Raw genomic sequence first — 21,195 nt, forward strand, 5'->3', positions numbered from 1 at the left:
GTCTGAGAAAGCACCAAGGGCAAAAGGGATGTGTTTTCCCCTGGAGAACTTTTCCTGTCCTATGAGGTACACACAAAGGGCTACCCAGTCACCTACTAAACAGTGATTGAAAACCAGTATGTGCAAAGAGGAACCTAAATGTCCTTTCTTCTCTTGTCTGTTCAGTTGTTTTGTAATGTATTCACATGCCACAGCCTGTCAACTGTGTTCTTCACCTGGGATTTCAGGGGAAGTCGGTCGAACCAGAAGTCTAGAGCACACAGTCTGGGATGTCATCTCTAAACTGTCCTCACTGCCTCCCCTCCCCAAGTACCACCAACAGTCCAACACTCAGGTTTACCTGGAGCCTTTCCTCACAATTAGAACATCCTTCCCGCTTTCCCCTGCCAATCCTGCTTGGGCCATTTCTTGAAAATTCTAGCCCAGCAAGACACTCCCCCATGCCTCAAAACCCATTCATCTGGATGCCATTCTCTACTCCATATTTCCTTATTAAATCATGTCTTTTCTTTTAAGTAGGCTCCACACCCAGTGTGGAGCCCAATATGGGCCTTGAACTCACAACCCTGAGATCAAGACCTGGGCTGAGATTAAGAGTCAGATGCTTAACCAGCTGAGCCACCCAGGTGCTCCAATCATGTCCTATTCACTTTGTCACCTAATGCCATACTTCCTTACTCTGATCTATTTCATATATACATGACCTGAAGGTTTACAATTAGACTGCCATTCCCAGAGTGGTAGGTAACCCTCAAATTCTCTACATCCTATCTCCCACAAATACCTGAAAGAGAATTGCTGCCTGCTCTTTAATTAACAAACCAAACACCAGTTCTCATTTTGTGTTTAAAAATTACATGTAACATGTTCTAATGGCCACATAAGTCCTGTGGAAAGTGATAGTTTGGGAAATAAATACGTATTTTGTGGACTATTGAAAGAAAGCTGGTGCTTTGCCATGCTGCCGCTGTGAAAAGTATGGCTATACCGTCTGCCTGGGCAGTCTGGCTTCACGGTATAGATTTACAGCCGAAATTGCAGTAGCCTTTTTCTGGCTCCGTCATGGTTTCTAGCCTTCCCCATAATTCTTTGCCCACTTAAAATGTGAAAGAGTACTAGGAATTTTTTTTTTTAATATAGACAAAACTTTGCAAACAGTTGTAACCCTCTTGTCTCATATGAAACCTGCATCTTATACAGGAGAGAGGAGTGTGTTTGTGTGTGTGTGTTGAGCCTAAGTTTGGCTCTCCCTGGGATAACCAATTTAAATCCAGGATAAACATTTTTCATACTTGAGGGCGCCTGGGTGGCTCAGTCGGTTAAGCATCTGCCTTTGGCACAGGTCATGATCCCAGGGGCCTGGGATCAAGCTCCACAAGCTTCTCCCTCTCCCTCTGCTGCTCCCCCTACTTGTGCTCTCTCATTCACCTCTCTCTGTCAAATAAATAAAATCTTTAAAAAAAAACATTTTTTATACTTCTAAATAAACCTGGCTGTAAAAGCTCCAGTTATACCCTTTAACCTCTTGAAGAGAATCCATGAAGGCACTTCCCTTTAGGGAAACCATCTCTAGGCTGTTTAGTTGCCATGATCTCTATGCCACTATACCCCAGGCCCAATTCAACTTCCTTCCAGACTGCTATCCACAAAGATGCAAGCTCTAAAGGTCGCTTCCCTATACTACCATTCCCACTCCTGCCACGAGGCCACCACTGACCCCTTGCTGCTCCCTGCATGGTGAGTAGTGTCTGTATTCTTAAGAGCCTAGCAGTTAAAGTCTCCCACATCCAATCACAACCTTTCCCACCATCCTTACCTCTTACTTTTCAAGTCCTCTTCCCTACTCATTCCACCTAAGTGTGCATTCACTAGAATCTAAACATACTATGAGTCATCCTGCTACTTCTGTGTGTACTGCCTTTGCCTGAAGTTTTCCACATTCCTCTGGGTTTGTTCTATCCTGTATATTCCTCAGGACCCGCTCAAAAGTTTATCTTTTTTACCTCACATGGTTCCTTTCACCTTTAAAGGCCCACAGGACTTAATGTGCTCAGCACTCATTTTCCCAAATGGGATGGTGTGATAGAATGGTTAATAGCCACAAAGTCCTTTCACTCCTGTATGTATGTGATTTTGCAGCATCTCCCATCAAGGTAGAGTCTGTTTCTCTACTCCCACAATCTGAGCTGTTCTTGTAACTTGCTTTGGCCAAAATAAAATGCAGCGTGAGTAGCTCTGTGTGACTTCTGAGCCTGGGTCTCAGGAAGTCTTGTAGCTTTCCCCTTGCTCCCTAGGAACCCTGAAACAACCTTGTAAAGAAGCCCAGCTAGCATGCTGGAGGAAGAGATGATGTGGCAAGAGAGGTCAGTCAAGAGCCAACCATCAGACATATGAGTGAGGCCATATTAGAACATTGAGGCCCAGTCACATTGCCAGATGACTAACCATATGAGGGATCCTAAGAAAGACTAACAGAAGAACCACCTAGCTGATTTTACCCCAAATTGCTGACCCACAAAATCGTGAGTACATAAAATGGTTGTTATTTTAAGCCACTAAGTTTTGGGGTGATTTACTGTGCAGTAATAAATAACTGAAAGGGCATGGTTTGTACTGTTGTATTCCCAGGGCCTAGAAGACATGCCCTATGGCAGGTTTTCTTTAGGAGATTATTGTGGATCACTGTCATCATGGTGTCACTCCTCTCTTTACTTAATAGACAAATAAGCTTTCAAATCTTCATGTCTCTCCCTAGCTCTCAAACAGTTCAAAGCGTGGGCTCAATACTGTCTTCAGGAACACCTTGCAGTTTTTCTGTGCTCCGTTGGACCAACATCCATCCATTTGCTCCCTTTGCAGCCCCATGACAGGTTGTACCTCTCAACCCCATGCTGCACCCCTTACTACTTGCCCTTGTTCACTAACTCTGTAGGGTCAACCCATGGACTGCCTGAATGCCATAAAGCTATTCTCAACTTCCCAGCCCTCCACCATGACTTTGAACCCTCATTACGTGATTCACATGTGCTTATAATTAAGGGGGACCTTAGAGATTGTCTCAGACAACCCCTTTGAGTTATGAATGAGGAAAGGAATGCCCAGATAAGAAATAACCATAAAAATGGCTTATTCAGTTCATATGTTGGCAGTATCAATACCAGAATCCACATCTCATGCAGATCATTACTTAGTAGATTGCTTATTTGTGCTTGGTTCATGTGTGTAAAACTGTGCTTCACTGATCAGACTGTAGAAGTTCTTTGGAGGCAGGCATCATTTTTACTTCTGCCTTTTCATACTTTCCTGCTATCCCCAAAGACTAACCAGTGACCACTGGACATATAAGTAGTCAATAAATACTTGTTGATTAATTGACATTTGAAAAGCAATTATACTTGAACTGTTCTGTATCTTTTTTATAAGGTTGCCAAATTTTTGAAAAAATTACTGAAGTATAATTGACGCACAGTGTTATATTAGTTTCAGGTGTACAACATAGTGATTCAAAAATTCTGTGTATTCAGTGCTCACCATGATAAGTGTAGTCACCATCTCTCATCATACACTGTTATTACAGTTTTATTGACTACATTCCCTAAGCTGTACTTATCATTTTAAAACCGGAAGTGTTTACCTCTTAATCCCCTTTATCTATTTTGCTCGTACCCCCACCCACCTCCCCTTTGTCAACCGCTGGTTTGTTCTCTGTATTTAGAGGCTGGATTTTTTTGTCGCCTTTTTTTTCCTGTTTGCTCACTTGTTTTGTTTCTTAAGTTCTACATATGAGTGAAATCATATGGTATTTGTCTTTCTCTGACTTATTTCACTTAGCATTATACCCTCTAGGTCATCCATGTTGTTGCACATAGCTGGATTTCATCCTTTTTTATGGCTGTGTAATATTCCTGTGTGTGTGTGTGTGTGTGTGTGTACACACACACCACATCTTTATCCATTTATCTATGGATGAACACTTGAGTTGCTTCCATTTCTTGGCCATTGTAAATAATGCTGCCATAGACGTAGGTGTGCATTTATCTTTTGAAAGTAGTGTTTTTGTTTTCTTTGGGTAAATATCCAGTAGTGGAATTACTGGATCATATGGTATTTCTATTTTTAATATTTTGAGGAACCTCCATAATGTTTTCCATAGTGGCTGCACCAATTTCCATTCCCACCAGTAGTGCGCAAGGGTTCCTTTTCCCCCACGTCCTTGCCAACACTTGTCATTTCTTGCCTTTTTGATGCTAGCCATTCTGACTGGTGTGAGGTGGTATCTCATTGTAGGGAACTGTTCTGTATCTTGTTTGTGGTGGTAATTACAACAGTATGCATTTTTCAAAACTTGAATTGTACGTTAAGAAGGATAGATGATACCGTGTATAGATTTTTAGAATTAAGGTGTAATTCAAGGCAATTATACTGAACAAATCTATTTATTTGATAAATGTGGCAAATATATAGGTTACATGTTACCGTGAGAAAAGGAATTTGGCCCTTTGAAAATAAATTTGTGCATAATAAGTACTCGTGTTAGTTTCCTTCCTCCTTGCACACAAATACTTCAGGATCATCTGTCAAGACTGCTAAAGAAAGCATACATGCCCTAGGAGATGGCTGGATCTTAGATGACTTCTAAGATCCTATGGTTGGTTTGAAAGGCAAATAAATGACTATTTTGGAATGCTTGTGTAAAGTAAAATATATAAGCACTAACTCGCTCTTCTAAAGCTGGCCCCCTAGAACCTTAATTTTACTTACAAAGACTTAGGTATAAAATAAACTGTTAGCCCTCTGTTAGTAGAAATTATTTAAAAATGAAAATAATACAAAAAAGATGGCCAAATGTTCTTTCATTGTTATACTGGAACATTGACTAACAGGTCCACCCAAGGATTATTTAGTTCTCTGGGGGATTGCATCTTTGGAAGTGGCATGTTAACTTAAAGATTTTTGTCGGGTAGAGATCTTAAAATTATGTTTGGTAGAAGAAATAATCCCAGAGAGTACAGGTTAACTGTCCTATAGGACATTAACCACTTTTCTGTCCACTTTAGCTATCTTATTGTAGCATTTTTAATTTTAGTACCGATGTATACCAAATCTCTCCAATATTCTTTGAATCAGCCTGGTTCCCTCACTAATAAAGTAGTCTTTGACATGTGTTCACTCTGTATTTGTATGAGGCATGTTTTTAATTTTGAAAATTATATTTTTGACACCCAAAACATCCTACAGCATTGCCTGTGGATCGTGCCCTATCCTGTACAAAGTCCCTGAAATCCACTACTGATTGCTCGTTTTAATGCTGTACCGGCAACTTGAAATACCTTTGTGATCATGCTGGTACCTAAAGAGGTCTTCACAGGAAAAACACTGGATACCTCTGCAGAATACTGCAGAAAGACTTTCTGGAACTACTCTCACAAAATGAGAAACTGATGTTCCTTCCTATCATGTTATTGTTCTATTTATAAGCCAAGAGGATGACATTAAGAACCTTTGTTTTAGGAGATCCAGAGCAAACAGACTCACACTGGGCCCTTCTTTCCTGTCAAACACTATTCCTTATAATCCACTTTTGCTAGTAATGGCCATAAAATAACTATATTGGAGCAATAAAAATTGATAAACTACCAGCTGCCTCAAAAGTCTAATAGCTTTGGCAAAATATACTGCAGCTCGTTGTGATAGAGCCTCCTTTTCCCTAACAGGTTTTATTTTAACACTTTCCTTTTCACACTACTGAACAGCATAATCAAATCAACAATTGAGCAAATGCCCAGTGTGTTCCAGGCACTAGGCACTGCTCAGCCCTGACCACCCCCGCCCGCCCTCTGCCTCAAGCTGGCTCCACTGGTACTCAGTGTCAATCATTGATTTGCAGTTGTCTAGGATGATAATGGAGAACAGAGTGAGCCCAAATGGAGGGTTGCAGTCTGCCCTGTCAGCACCCACAGAATCAAGCAAAAGAGTGGGTCTTTTTTGCATTAATAAAAGTTTAGTTATCTACAAGACCACTGAGTATTAAATACATACAAATTTGAAACATCCTGTGAAACAGGAAGGGCAGGTTAAAACATGGTTCACTAACAACTGGTATTTATAAATATTCTGAATCAGCTTGATGACTTTATTGAAAGAGGCATAAATCAAATATCTTGCAATAAAAACTCAAATTCAGAAGTAATCCAGATATGGTACCCATTCATACAAAGACCAAAGTGCCAACTTCCCATGCAGCATAGGGAATCCTCTGCAGAGAAATTCTGAACCAAAATTCTAAAACACCAGGGAGGAGGGGGTGGAGTGGATTAAGGATATGGGACATAAGTAGGGGAAAATTTTTCAACCCATTTTTTTCCCTGGTGATTATTTGCAACAAAATTCTTTAATATTTCACCATAAAGTGTTTTTGAAAAAGTAATCAGTTGGGCCCGCTTCTGCCCTAGGATGTGGAGAGCTGGAAGGAGCATTGCTCACCCTTAAAATTTTAAAAAGCCAGCCTGACTTCAGATTCATGACTTCTATTGAACGCATCAGAAATAAGTAGTTTGCTCAAGTATTTGTTGAGAGGAGTCTTTGTTCAAAAAGTTTGGTAGTTTGTTTTCTTGCTGTTGAGGCTTTTTAAAAAAAAAAATTTATTTATTTTTAAGATTTTAAACAATCTCTACACCAGACATGGGGCTTGAACTCACAAACCTGAGATCAAGAGTCACACACTCTACCAACTGAGCCAGCCAGGCCCCATATGTATTTATTTATTTTAAGTAATCTCTACACCCAACATGAGCCTCAGACTCCCCACCTGGAGATCAAGAGTTGCGTGCTCCTCTGATTGAGCCAACCAGGCACCCCTCTTACTGTTGAGTTTTGAGAGTTGTTTTTTTTTTAATATTCTGGATAAAAAATCCCTGTTGGTTACATAATTTTTTTTATTTTATTTTTTATTTTTTTTTAAGATTTTATTTATTTATTTGACAGAGAGAATGAGAGAGAGAGCACATGAGAGGGGGGAGGGTCAGAGGGAGAAGCAGACTCCCTGCCGAGCAGGGAGCCCGATGCGGGACTCGATCCCGGGACTCCAGGATTATGACCTGAGCCGAAGGCAGTTGCTTAACCAACTGAGCCACCCAGGCACCCTGTTGGTTACATAATTTATCAACAAATATTTTCTCTACATCTGTGGCTTGGTTTTTCATTTTCTTAACAGTGTCTGTCACCAAGCAAGATTTTAATTTTGATGAAGTCCAATTTATCATTTTTTTAAAAGGACTCATTAACTCTAGATCATGAAGATTTTCTCCTGTGTTTTCTTCTGAAAGTTTTATAGTTAATATGTTTTACATTTAGGTTTATGCCCATTTCCAGTTAATCTTTGTATATGATGTAAAGTTTAGGTGGAGGTCTGTTTTTTACATGTGGATATCTTAACTGGTTCAGCACCATTTGTCCCAAGGACTATCCTTCCTCCTTTAAATTGTTTTTGTACCATTGTCAGACATCAGTTGCCTATATTTATATGGGTTGATACTGAACTCTCTTTTGTTCCATTGGTCAGTTTTTATCACTTCACCAACACCACTGTCTTGATTACTGTAGCTTTATTGTAAGCCTTAAAATCAGTTAGTGTGATTTCTCTAACTGTTCTTTGTAAAATTTGTTTTAGCTATTCTGGATCTTTTGCTGTTCTTTATAAATTTTAGTCAACTTATCTATATTTACAAAAAAATGCTGCTAGGATTTTTATTGGAATTAGATTAAATCTACTGATGAATCTGACGAATGTGGAGATAATTGACGTCTTTAATAGGCTGAACATTCCACCACATGAATATAGTATATTTCACCATTTATTTAGATTTTCTTTCATTTCTTCTGTCAGTGTTTTGTAGTTTTCAGCATATAGATCCTGTCCATGTTTTGTTAGATTTATACCTAAATATTTTATTTCTTTGGAGCTATTGTAAATATTTTTTTAAATAATCATTTTCTTATTGTTTATTGCCACCACATAGAAATATGCTTTGTGTTTGAATTGACCTTATATCCTGCTCCCTTGCTAAGCTAACTGGTTGTTATAGGACCTTAAAAAAATTAGATTCCCTGATATATTCTTTTTTTTAAATTTTTTAATTAACATATAATGTATTGTTTGTTTCAGGGGTACAGGTCTGTGATTCATCAGTCTCACACAGTTCACAGCGCTCACCATAGTACATACCCTCCCCAATGTCCATCACCCAGCCACCCCATCCCTCCCACCCCCCTCCACTCCAGCAACCTTCAGTTTGTTTCCTGAGATTAAGAGTCTCTTACGGTTTGTCTCCCTCTCTGGCTTCGTCTTGTTTCATTTTTCCCTCCCTTCACCTATGATCCTCTGTCTTGTTTCTCAAATTCCTCATATCAGTGAGATCATATGATACTTGTCTTTCTCTGATTGACCTAATTCTCTTAGCATAATACCCTCTAGTTCCATCCACATCATTGCAAATGGCAAGATTTCATTTTTTGATGGCTGCATAATATTCCATTGTATATATATACCACATCTTCTTTATCCATTCATCTGTTGATGGACAACTGGGCTCTTTCCATAGTTTGGCTATTGTGGACATTGCTGCTATAAACATTGGGGTTCATGTGCCCCTTCGGATCCCTACATTTGTATCTTTGGGGTAAATACCCAGTAGTGCAATTGCTGGGTCATAGGGTAGCTCTATTTTCAACTTTTTGAGGAACCTCCATACTGTTTTCCAGAGTGGCTGCACCAGCTTGCATTCCCACCAACAGTGTAAGAGGGTTCCCCTTTCTCCGCATCCTCGCCAACATTTGTCGTTTCCTGACTTAGTAATTTTAGCCATTCTGACTGGTGTGAGGTGGTATCTCATTGAGGTTTTGATTTGGATTTCCCTGATGCCGAGCAATGTTGAGCACTTTTTCATGTGTCTGTTGGCCATTTGGATGTCTTCTTTGCAGAAATGTCTGTTCATGTTCTAAGCAAGTCATGTTTAGGAGTAGGGATAGTGCCACTGATTTATTTTTTTTTAAGATTCTATTTATTTATTTGACAGAGAGCACAAGCAGGAGGAGTGGCAGAGGGAGAGGGAGAAGCAGGCTACCCGCTGAGCAAGGAACCTGATGCGGGCCTCGATCCCAGGACCCTAGGATCATTACCTGAGCCAAAGGCAGACGCTTAACCGACTGAGCCACTCAGTTGCCCTGCCATTTATTGTTTTTAAGGTTTTATTTTTAAGTAATCTCTACACCCGAAGTGGGGCTCGATTCACAACCCCAAGATCAAGAGCCACATGCTCCACCTACTGAACCAGGTGCCCCTGTATGCCATTTATCTGCTTATGCATCTGTCCATATATCCATCCATCCACCCATCCCTTATTGCACAGACCAGGACTTCTAGTATGATGTTTAATAGGAGTGGTGTGATAACACTGTGTGTCAGCTATACTAAAAAAAAAAAAAATTTTTTTAAAGGAGTAGTGAAAAAGGACATCTTTTTCCTGTTCCATCTTCGAGTCTTTTTTTTTTTTAAGATTTTATTGAAAGCACAAGCAGAGGGAGCTACAGGCAGAGGGAGAGGGAGAAGCAGGCTCCCCACTGAGCAGGGAACCCCATGCAGGGCTCCATTCCAGGACCCTGGGATCATGACCTGAGCTGAAGGCAGACACTTAACCGACTGAGCCACCCAGGCACCCCCATCTTCAAGTCTTTCATCTTGAAGTTCATTTATCTGGTTGAGGAAGTTCCCCTGTATTCCTAGTTTGCTGAGAGTTTCTATCATGAGTGCATGCTGAATTTTAAACTTAATATGGTTGTTTACATTGATTGGTTTTCAGACATTGAACCTGCCTTGCAATCCTGGGGTGAACCCCACTTGTTTGTTGCGTTTTATATATTGCTATTAGATTTGCTAATATTTTGTTGGGGATGTTTGCTTCTATTTTCATGAGAGACATTGGTCTGTAGTTTTCTTTTTTGTACTGCATTTGTCTGGATTTGGTATCAGGGCTTGATAAAATGAGTTGGGAAGGATTCCCTCCTCTCCTGTTCCCTGTAAGAGATCTTGCAGAATTGGTGTTTGTTTTTTTTTTTTTTTTTCTTTAAATGTATGTTGTAATTTGCCAGTGAAACCGTCTGAGCCTGGGTATTTCTTTTTAAAAAGATTTTTAGCTGTGAATTTTTTAAAAACATATTACCTGATGCTTTTACTTTTTATTATTCTGTTATGTTAATCACTATACATTACATCATTAGTTTTTGATGTAGTGTTCCATGATTCATTGCGTATAACACCCAGTGCTCCATTCAGTACGTTTTTATTATTATTTTTAAAACATTTTTGTTTATTTATTTGAGAGAGAGCATGAGCAGGGGGTAGGGACAGAGGCAGAGGGAGAAGCAGACTCCCCACTGAGCAGGGAGCCCAACGTGGGGCTCAGTCTCAGGACCCTGAGATCATGACCTGAGCCGAAGGCAGATGCTTAACTGACTGAACCACCCAGGCGCCCCTTAGCTGTGAATTTAATTTCCTTAATAGATACAGCATTATTTTGGGTTGTCTGTTTCATCTTCAATGAATTTTGGTAGTTTGTGGTTTTTGAGCAATATGTCCCATTTAAGTTGTCTAATTTATGTGCGTAGAGTTATTCATTATATCCACTTATTATCCTTTCAGTGTTTGCAGGGTCTATGGTGATAATCCCCTCTTTCATTCTTGATATGGCTATTCTGTCTTCTTTTCTCTCTCAGTCTTGCTAGAGGTTTATCAATTTATTGATCTTTTCAAAGAACCAGCTTTTGTTTTCATTGATTTTTGTCTGTTGTTTTTCTGTTTCTCTGTTGTTTTTCAGTTTCATTGATTTTTGCTTTATCTAGATTATTCCCTTGTTCTTCTTGCTTTGGATTTATTTTGTTCTTCCTTTTTTAGTTCCCTAAGGCAGAAGTGTAGATTGTTTATTTGAGTCCTTTTTTTTTTTCCCCTAAAAGAGCATTTAATGCTATTAATTTCCTTCCAAGCACTGCTTCAGCTGTAGCCCACAAATTGGGTTATGTTGTATTTTCATTTTTCTTTAATTCCGAATATATTCTAATTTCTCTTGGAAGTTTCTCTTTGATTCATGGATTATTTAGAGGTATGCTAGCTAATATCCAAGTATTTGGAAATTTTCCTCTTATCTCTGTGTTGTTGATTTCTGTTTTGATTTCTTTATGGTCATGGAGCATATTCTTTATAATTTCTTTTTTTAAGATTTTATTTATTTATTTGACAGAGAGAGACACAGCGAGAGAGGGAACACAAGCAGGGGGAGTGGGAGAGGGAGAAGCAGGCTTCCCGCGGAGCAGGGAGCCCGATGTGGGGCTCAATCCCAGGACCCTGGGATCATGACCTGAGCCGAAGGCAGACGCTTAACGACTCACCCACCCAGGCACACCCCCCCCTTTTTTTTTAAAGATTTTATTTATTTTATAATTTCAATTCTTTTATATTTGAGGCTTGTTTTATGACCTAGGATATGGTCTGTCTTGTTGAAATAATATATATTCTGCTATTGTCAGGTAGAGTGTTCTTTATTATGTCAGCTAATGCCACTTGGTTGATAATGATGTTCAGTTCTTATATATTCTTGCTGATTTTCTGTCTACTGGTTCTATGTATTAGAGAGGAGTATTGAAACCTCCAACTATAATTGTGGATTTTTCTACTTCTAATTTTAGGTCTGACAGTTTTTGCTTCACATATTTTGAAGCACCGTTGTTAGGTGTGTACACATTTAGGATTAAGTCTTTTGGGTGAATTAATAACCTTTTAGCATTGTGTCATGTCTCTCTATATCCCACTTTAACCTTGTCATTTTCTTTGCTCTGGATTCTTTCTTTTGATCATTGTTTGCATTATATATCTTTTTTCATCCTTTCGCTTTTCACCTACCTGTATCATTATATTTGAAGTGATTTTCTTATAGACAGTGTGTAGTTCAGTCATATTTTAAATATCTGTTCTGACATTCTTTATCTTTTAATTGTATGTTTAGACCATTACACTTAATGTAACTATTGATATGCTTGGTTTAGGCCTACCATTTAATTACTTCTTTGTGTTAACCTCTGTTGTTATTTCCTTTTTTCCACTTTCCTGCCTTCTTTTGGGTTATTTCAACATTTTTAGTGCTCCATTTTAACTTACCTACTCTGATTTTTTAGTTTATCTCTGCATATTTTTGTGGTTACACTAGGAATTATAATACACATATTTAGCTGTGCGCAGTCTGCTTAGTATCAATACTTTATCACTTCAGGGGCGCCTGGATGGCTCAGTCGTTAAGCGTCTGCCTTCGGCTCAGGTCATGATCCCAGTGTCCTGGGATCAAGCCCTACATCGGGCTCTCTGCTCAGCGGGAAGCCTGCTTCTCCCTCTCCCACTCCCCCTGCTTGTGTTCCTGCTCTGTGTCTCTCTCTGTCAAATAAATAAATAAAATCTTTAAAAAAAAAAAACTTTATCACTTCAAGAGGAATGCAGAAACCTTACCCTTTACCTTCCACCCTTTATGTTAGAGTGTTCTTATATTACATCTACACCTATTGAAAATCCCTTCACACATTATCATTTTTGCTGTCAGTTGTCAAACATATTTTAAAGAACTAAAGAGAAGAATAGTGTATTATATTTACCCAAATATTTTCCAATTTATGTTGCTGTTCCTTTGCCCCTAATGTTCTAAATCTCTGTCTGCTATAATTTTCCAACTGTCTGAAGAACTTCGTATAGCAATTCTTTTAGAGCAGATTGCTGGCTATAAATTCTCATTTCTGGAGGATAGTTTTGCTGCATATAGAATTATGTGTTGACAGTTCTTTTTTCCCCACACTTCAAACATGTGCCATTTTCTTCTGACCTTCATGGTTTCTGACTAAAAAAAAATCCACTGTAATGTCAAATTATTGTACTCCTATAAAAGGTAATAGGTACTCCTGTAATGTAAAGTTTTTGTCTGGCTGCTTTCAAGATTTTTTTCTTTGTCTTTTTGTTTAGCAATTTGATTTGGATGTGTCTGGACATGGATTTTTTCGGGTTTATCCTATTTGGGTTTTTTCACTGCTCAGGCTATTCAGGGTATCATAAGTAGGCTCTAGATTCCAGAATAGAACTGGAATAATAATGATAAAAGGCTTGTTTTGAAAGTGTCTTTGCTTCATAGGGACCTGCACACAATAGAAATAGAAATATTTGCTATATATCTCAGACAGAAATTAACATGAGTTTAGTAAATTATAGTTGTAACTATGCAATGTGGAAGATTGTTGCAAATGGACTAGGATGGGGGGAATTGAGCTCCAGAAAGAACTACATTTTGTAGCTTTACATACCTAGTAAATTTCAGGTCTGTGTGTTCATTTTCTAGTTCTCTTTCCACTCTAATATTTTGCTATACACTTACAGAGTTTGCTCCTACTCCTTGAGCTGAAACTTTAACAACAAAAGTTTATGGTGAGATGTTGGTTTGAAATATCTACTTTTTAATTTTTATTTATCTATTTTTAAAAGATTTTATTTATTTGAGAGAGAGAGCATGAGCAGGGGGGAGAGGGAGAAGCAGGCTCCCCACTAAGCAGGGAGCCCAACGTGGGGCTCAATCTCAGGACCCTGGGATCATGACCTGAGCTGTAGGCAGACGCTTAACTGACTGAGCCATCCAGGTGCCCCATGTCTTTTTTTTTTTAATCAGGGAAAGTCTGAAATTTTAAATTCCTTCTGGGAGGCATCAAGTCTTGGTTTGAGCAGGGATTGGTACACTATAGCCTACCAGCCAGATCTGGCCTGCTACCTATTTTCATACAGCCCACAAGCTAAAAATGGATTTTTCTGATTTTAAATGGTTGGAAAACATTGAAAGAATATTTCATGATATGTGAAAATTATATGAAGTTCAAATTTCAGCATCCATAAGTGAAGTTTAATCAGAAAACAGCCCTGTCCATTTGTTTACATATTGTTTATGGTTTCTTTCGTGCTGCAATGACAGGGTTGAATAGTTAAGCCAGAGACCGAATGGCCTGCAAAGCAAAAAAAGTGTTTACTCTCTGGCCCTTTACAGAAAAAGTTTGCTAACTCCTGGTTTAGAATAATGTCTAGTGAGTTGAGTTAGAATGTCCTGTGATCTGAGCTGTGTGAAAAGGTTAGCTAGAAATCAAATTTTGCTCTTTGAATAAGTGTCTTAGATATAGGTAAAAGAGTTATTAACTGATTACAGTACTACTCGATTAACATATAGTAAATATTTTCAGTTCTAGAGCAATATTTCACATTGTTATTGTACTTTTAAAGTTAGCTCTTCAGGAAATCCTGCCATTTGTGACAACATAGATGAACCTGGAGGGTATTATGCTAAGTGAAATAAACCAGACAGAAAAAGACAAATACCGCATGGTATATCACTTATAATATATGATTTTTTTTAAAAAAGTTGAACTCATAGAAACAGAATAGAATAGTGGTTGCCGGGGACTGAGGAGTGGGGGAAATGGGCAGAGGTTGGTAAAAGGGTATAAACTTTGAATAAGCTCTGGGATCTGATATATAGTATGATGACTGTAGTTAACAATACTGCATTACATACTTAAAGCTGCTGAGAGAGTAGAACTTAAGTGTTTTCACCACAAAAAGAAAAAAAAGAATCTATGTGACCTAATGGATGTGTTAACTTGGTGGGAATCTTTTCACAGTGTATATGTATATAAAATCACATTGTATACTTTATATTACAATTTTATTTTTCAATTGTACCTCAGTAAAGCTGAGGGAAAAAAATAAAGCAATCAATCAATCAGATTAGCCCTTTAAATCAGGAGAAATTGATTGGAAGAAAAGCCAGAACTGTTTCTATCTAGTTATTTGAAGAAGATTTTATTTGGAGTCACTTGACAGGCAATGGTGCTTAGGGAGGTTTTCTCGGCTAGAAGAGATAAAGGCCATTATTTAAATTTTGTTTTCCTGCTTCTGAGTTGGGCTTTTTACAAGTCTAATTACCTAGCTGACTTTCTGTAGACTTCTTTTGTAAGGCTGTTTCTCTGAGACTAGTGGGAGGAAATGGCTGATCACTTTTAAATGAAGAGGAAATCCCAACTCTAACCAGGAACCCTGACATTGCCCCTCACCCCTACCCCTATAGTTGGCCTTTCCTCTTGCCTCCAGACCTGCCTTACCAGCTGGCATCAGAAATCTGTTGAGATGTCCATGGGCTGTTTCTCCCAACTGCTTCCCTCCATCTCAAGGACCAAATGAGCCACATCTGTACTATGCGTACACTCAAGGATGTTTTTAGGCCCAAGTTAACTTACGTTACCCATTGAAATTTAAGCTTCTTAAGTGAGTCGCCTATCATAGAGTTCCTAGAAACAATCAATTTTAAATGCACAATACACATTAATTTTTTAAAATATTTTATTTATTTGACAGAGAGAACGTGCAAGTGCACACGCGAGAGAGAGAGAGAGAGAAACAGAGAGAGAGCGCAAGCAGGGGGAACAGCGGAGAGAGAGGGAGAAGCAGACTCCCACTGAGCAGGGAGCCTGATAAGGGGCTCCATCCCAGGACCCCAGGATCCTGACCTGAGCTAAAGGCAGACACTTAACTGACTGAGCCACCCAGGTGCCCCTACACGTTAATTTTTAGGGTAAAAATATTATTCTCTTGATTTGGAAATTTATGTTTTAGGTGAGAGGAAAATAATTATCTCTTTGTACTGTGCATGCCTATGTATTTTCTATATATGTGTGTGTGTTCTATAACTATATTCACTCTTGCGTCTATTACCACCATGAAATACAGCTGTCCTAAATACTGTGCGCTATATCATCCTGGAGGTGAAACCAGAGTCTGGATAACAGTCACTCCATAGACTTTTGCTAGCTCTGTTACAGTTTTTCAGCTTCCAGGGAAGTCTTCAGATAGAGCCAGTTTATTCTGGAGGTATCTGCTGTGTTTTCCTGACTAGGTATACTAGAGCTCCAAGTGTCATCTACCTCCTCTTCTCTTTCCTACTAGCACTTTTGGTGACCTCTGGAGCAGAGTCCTTGCTGGGCTGCTAGTGCTTTCAGCCCATTGAGGCTGTTCTCTGTTTGCCCCACGGCCCCCAGTGTTGCTAATACCACTGACATGCCTGACTCTGCCCATGTGGGTGACCCATTCATCCATTACCAACTGGATGAGTTAAGGACACTGATGTCTGTGCTGAGGTTCTTGACTCTTTCATCCTCCTTCAGTAGCTGGAGCTCCTGGGGCTGTAGGAGCTGCAAGTCAGCTTATTTAGGTTTCTGTGGAAAGCCCCTCTCTGACTGGAATTCTGAATCAAGTCCTTGAAAGCTGAGCTTTTAGATAAACCTGAGTAACATGCTTCACACCCATTTTCTGAATCATTATTCCCTCAGACCTTGGGGGACCACTGGGTCATGTTAGTGAGCTATTGTCTTCCCTTAGGACCACCTTCTTTACTAGGAGATGCCATGTTCCCTCAAGAACCTAGATTCCTGGTAAGATAGGCTGCTCCTAGGCATGCCCTGACAGGTGAGAATCCCACTGGTGTGTTAATCACCTGCTCAAGTGGGGCCCTCTGTGGGATTATGTGTATGTGTTGATAATATGTGCCCTATGGTGCTTGCATTCCTATTCCTCTGTCTCGTTGAAATTTTTTAAGCAGGTCAGCTGCTGTAGAAAGCCCAGAGCTTAATTTCTACCTTTACCTAAACTAGTCCATTAGTTTGGTTGTCTTCCTGCCCAGATACTCTGCCCACTTCAGGCCTAAGTGGTTGACCCACCTATCCAGTGTTACTATTTCATAGAAGTTGACCTTCATTCTTCCCAAACCTTTATCTACTTTTGTATCCTATACCAAGGATTGTTATCCTCCTTTTTCTAGTTTATTGAGGTGGTAGGAGCTTAGATTATTGATTTGAGACTCTTCTTTTCTAACATAAGCATTTAGTGCTATAAATTTCCCTCTCAGTACTGCTTTAGCTCTGCCTCACAAATTTGGGTATGCTGTGGTATCTTCATTTTTATTCAGTTCAGTGTGTGTTAAAAATTTTCCTTGAGACCTCCTCTTTGGCCCATGGCTTATTTAGAAGTACATGAAAATGTGTATGCACAAAATGTGTGGAGATTTTCCTATTATCTTCTATTGATTTCTGCTTTGATTCCACTGTGGTCAGAGGATGCACTCCATATGATATCAATCCTATTAAATTTAAGTTTGTTTCATGGCCCAAGCTATAGTCTGTTTTTGTATATTTTTTGCGGGTGCTTAAAAAGAATGTAGTCTGCTGTTGTTGGATGCACTGTTCTACAAGTGTCAATTAAATCCTGTTGGTTGATTGTGTTTGTTGAGTTTCTTATCCTTGCTGATTTTGTCTATTGGTTCTATCAATTGTTGAGAAAAGAACATTGAAGTCTCCAATTATAACTGTGGATTTGTCTGTTTTTCCTTTCAGTTCAATCAGTTTTTGCTTCACATATTTTGCAGCTGTTTGGTTTTGCTTTTTTGTTTTTTGATGCATACACATTTCAGATTGCTGTTTCTTGGTAGATTGGCCTTTCTATCATTATTTAATGTTCTCCATCTGTGGAAATTTCCTTTTTGTTGTTACTAATATAGCTAGCCCTGCTTTCTTTTGAGTACTGTTTGCACCTTATTTTTTTCTCCATTTTTTTACTTCCAACCTACTTAATTCCTTATATTTGAAGTGACTTGTGGTAGATAGCACATAAATGGATCATTTTCTTTAACCCACTCTGCCAATCTCTGCCTTTTGATTGGTTTATTTAAACCATTTACATTTGCTGGTCCTTCAGAGATCAATAAAATGTCTGTCCATAGAATATATTTTCTGGAATTTTGTCTGATTTATTCATGAGTGACTCTTCGAGTACATTATATAACAGAAAGCTTACTAGATGAGGAGTAAGATGACCTGGGGCCTAACCTTCCTTTGCTGTATAGCAGTTCTGTGACTTTGGGCAAATGATACTACCCAGTTCCGTTAACAAATGCTCACTGAGCTGTTGGGCATCAAATACTGGGCTAGGTACTGGACATACAAAGAGAAGACCTGACACACTCCTTGCCTTCCATGGGAGATGTGTACAAATAATCAGGTAATTACAGGGGTAAATATTATGGTAGAGGTTAGTAGGGGCATTTTATACAGCTTGGGAGTAGGAGAGAAGGTTAAGTAAGGCTTCTGATAAGAGGTGATGGCTGTGCTGAATTTTAAGTGACCAACAGGGATCAACCAGGTAAAAGGGAGCAGAGGAAGAAAATTTTGAACATTTCTGCATTTTTGTTTCCCTGTGTTTAGGGAGAGATTGGCAGTCCAATCAAGACAAAAATCCAGCCCCCACTCCAGACACACTTATTTAATATTGTGTAATCTAGATGTCCTCAGGCCTTGGTATTCTATGGGCTTATTGATATCCAAAGTGCATGGTTCTTGGTTTCACTGGCTCCTGCTTGACTTTTCAGCCTCCAGCAAAGTGTTCATGGTTAGGTCCATAAGTCGTCATGGGGTATCTCACGTGTCTTCATAAGTCAGTATCAATTATAATCCCCCTTCTCCTGTGCAAATCATTTATACAGCAGGTGCTTAGGGTAGGCAGTAGTGGAGGGGGCAGAATCAATCATAGGCTTCAAAAGACTATTGTGGGACGCCTCGGTGGCTCAGTCGGTTAAGCGTCTGCCTTCAGCTCAGGTCATGGTCCCAGGGTCCTGGGATCCAGTCCCGCATCGGGCTCCCCGCTCAGCGGGGAGCCTGCTTCTCCCTCTACCTGTTGCTTCCCCTGCTTGTGCATGCGTGCGCTCTCTCTGACAAATAAATAAATAAATAAAATCTTTTTAAAAAAACTATTAAATTTACACTTGATTTTTGTTACATTTCTAATTCCTGTATTCACCTTAATGGTGTCTTTTGCATGTCAATAAGCTTTATATTTGTTTCTTTCTTCCTCAAACCATGTTTGTATATACTAATAAGGATTAAATAAATTTTTATTTTTTATTTTTTTTTTAAGATTTTATTTATTTATTTGGGGCACCTGGGTGGCTCAGTTGGTTGAGCGACTGCCTTCGGCTCAAGTCATGATCCCAGAGTCCTGGGATCGAGCCCCACATTGGGCTCCCTGCTCAGCAGGGAGTCTGCTTCTCCCTCTGACCCTCCTCCCTCTCATGCTCTCTGTCTCTCATTCTCTCTCTCTCTCAAATAAATAAATAAAATCTTTAAAAAAAATAATAAATTAAAAAAAACAAAAACTCACCTTAAGTATATATATATATATATATATATATATATTTATATTTAAAAGATTTTATTTATTTATTTGACAGAGACACAGTGAGAGAGGGAACACAAGCAGGGGGAGTGGGCGAGGGAGAAGCAGGCTCCCTGCTGAGCAGGGAGCCCGATGCGGAGCTTGATCCCAGGATGCGCGGCTTGATCCCAGGACCCTGGGATCATGACCTGAGCCGAAGGCAGACGCTTAATGACTGAGCCACCCAGGCGCCCCAGTACTTAGGACATTTTAAACAAAATTTGGTAGTGGCTATAATCATAATTTATAATTATAAGTAGTAAAATAAAATAAGGACTATATTTGTGTGATGGGTTTAGGAAAAGATGGAAGTGTTTCTAGCAATTGTTGAAATGAATCCCAAAGGGATATAATAGAATTTTCTAGCCAGGCCTGAGAGAAAAAACTCCATAGTCTCCCTTTTGAGGGTTCAGGTAAATGTAGAGGACTGAAGGGGCAGTAGGCAGGATTGGGGAGGGAGTGTTCTTACATCATTATCTAGCTCTCCCATGGAAGTAGCATGATGTAGTAGGGCGATATGCTGTGGGAATCAGTCCATGGGTTCAAATACCAGCTCCCTGATCTCTCACTGAGGCTTTTTTGTATAAATGGATAATATGTGAATAGGTATGACTAAATGAATTAAAGTATGTGAAGCATCTACCACAACAAAGGGTGCCCCCATGAGTATAGTTCCCCATGCCTCTCTTTTTAGTCTTTTCCTAGCTTGGCTCCCCAAACTCACTGTTCACCAGTCTTTCATACCACTCTGTAGTCTAATATACAGAATTAAACTTGCAGGAATTTCTGTCTGTTGGTTCATTCTGTTTTGTTAGGTATGTTGTGCCTTTCCATGCCATCATGTGTGTTATGCCTTTCACCTTGGAGGATTTACCTTAGTCCAGGGTTGACCTTCCCCTTGGGGTACTCCAAAACCCAATCTTGTTCATACTGAGGATGGACCTCTACTAAAGGAGGGACTTGAGGTCACCTGGCTCTTGAGATCTGATCTGTATAGGCCAAGATAGCAATTTATTGATATATAGTGAAAATTCAACTGATTGCCTTTTCGGGTGATGTAGCCACCTCACACCAGATTGCAAGAGCTGGTTGTTATATATCACTCTCAAATTCCATGGCTAGTGACATCCCCTTAAAAGCTTGAAACTGCTATGGTGGGAATATCTACATCACAGAAATCAGTAAACTACAAATCACAGCACCCGCCCCCCAGCCTGATGTTAAGCATTTATCACTATACCACTGATAACTATCTCTGTCTCTTTGGGTGAGTTGTGTGGGAGGCCAAGTCATCTTCTCAAGTGTGGACTTGGATCAGGGACTTCAGTGATGTGATTCTCATGTTTGATGTCATTAGCATGAGAGCACCTTTTGGTCCTTTTCTGAAAACTGTGGTATTCCTGCCCCTCAGCTAAGAGGGGTGGGTACTTGGACATGAGCTCCATCTCCTTCTGGGCCATGCTTGGATAGGAACTTCTGATTGTGGGACTCTCCTTTTTTCGATCCTCCAGGCTAATCCACCTTTTATTCTCACAGTCCATCCTAAGTAGAATTCAAATAAAATTGTTGGTTTACTAAATTGTAATCATATTCCAACCCTGCTTCCCCGAAATAAAGTCAAAGTCACTTCCTTTTTGCATCCATGCACCTCCCAGATTAGTTTGTTTGGAGTTTTGGGTGTTGATGAGCTTTTTTGTTCTCCTGTACAGGCAGTATCAGGGTTTGTGCCTGTGGGTGTCCACTTCCAAATGTGGGTTTCAGCTAGTTTTTTTTCTCAGAGCAAACATGCATTTTGCTCAGCTCTCAGATCTCAGGAA

General features: G+C 39.5%; 1 protein-coding gene and 1 pseudogene across 14 annotated transcripts in view; one reads left to right on the forward strand and one right to left on the reverse strand.

Moving 5' to 3' along the window:
- The window catches only part of JADE3 (jade family PHD finger 3), a 133,514-nt gene that overhangs the window by 16,411 nt on the left and 95,908 nt on the right, over positions 1 to 21,195 (forward strand). Inside the window, exon 2 of one of the 14 annotated variants that reach the window (XM_064573979.1) lies at positions 2,295 to 2,522. The exons of 12 other annotated variants lie outside the window; for them this stretch is intronic. The gene's annotated coding sequence lies outside the window, so the exon portion shown is untranslated. Of the gene's footprint in view, positions 1 to 2,294; positions 2,523 to 2,803; positions 2,871 to 21,195 lie in introns of those variants that run through there. One more of the 14 variants, XM_064573983.1, reaches the window with a different exon arrangement.
- Positions 1 to 21,195, reverse strand: part of LOC123843745 (large ribosomal subunit protein uL11-like) — a 29,836-nt pseudogene that overhangs the window by 7,113 nt on the left and 1,528 nt on the right.

The sequence above is a fragment of the Mirounga angustirostris genome, unplaced genomic scaffold (genome assembly GCF_029215605.1).
Source record: "Mirounga angustirostris isolate CCGP_5_RB_7025 unplaced genomic scaffold, mMirAng1.0.hap1 SCAF_11, whole genome shotgun sequence".
Taxonomy (NCBI): domain Eukaryota; kingdom Metazoa; phylum Chordata; class Mammalia; order Carnivora; family Phocidae; genus Mirounga; species Mirounga angustirostris.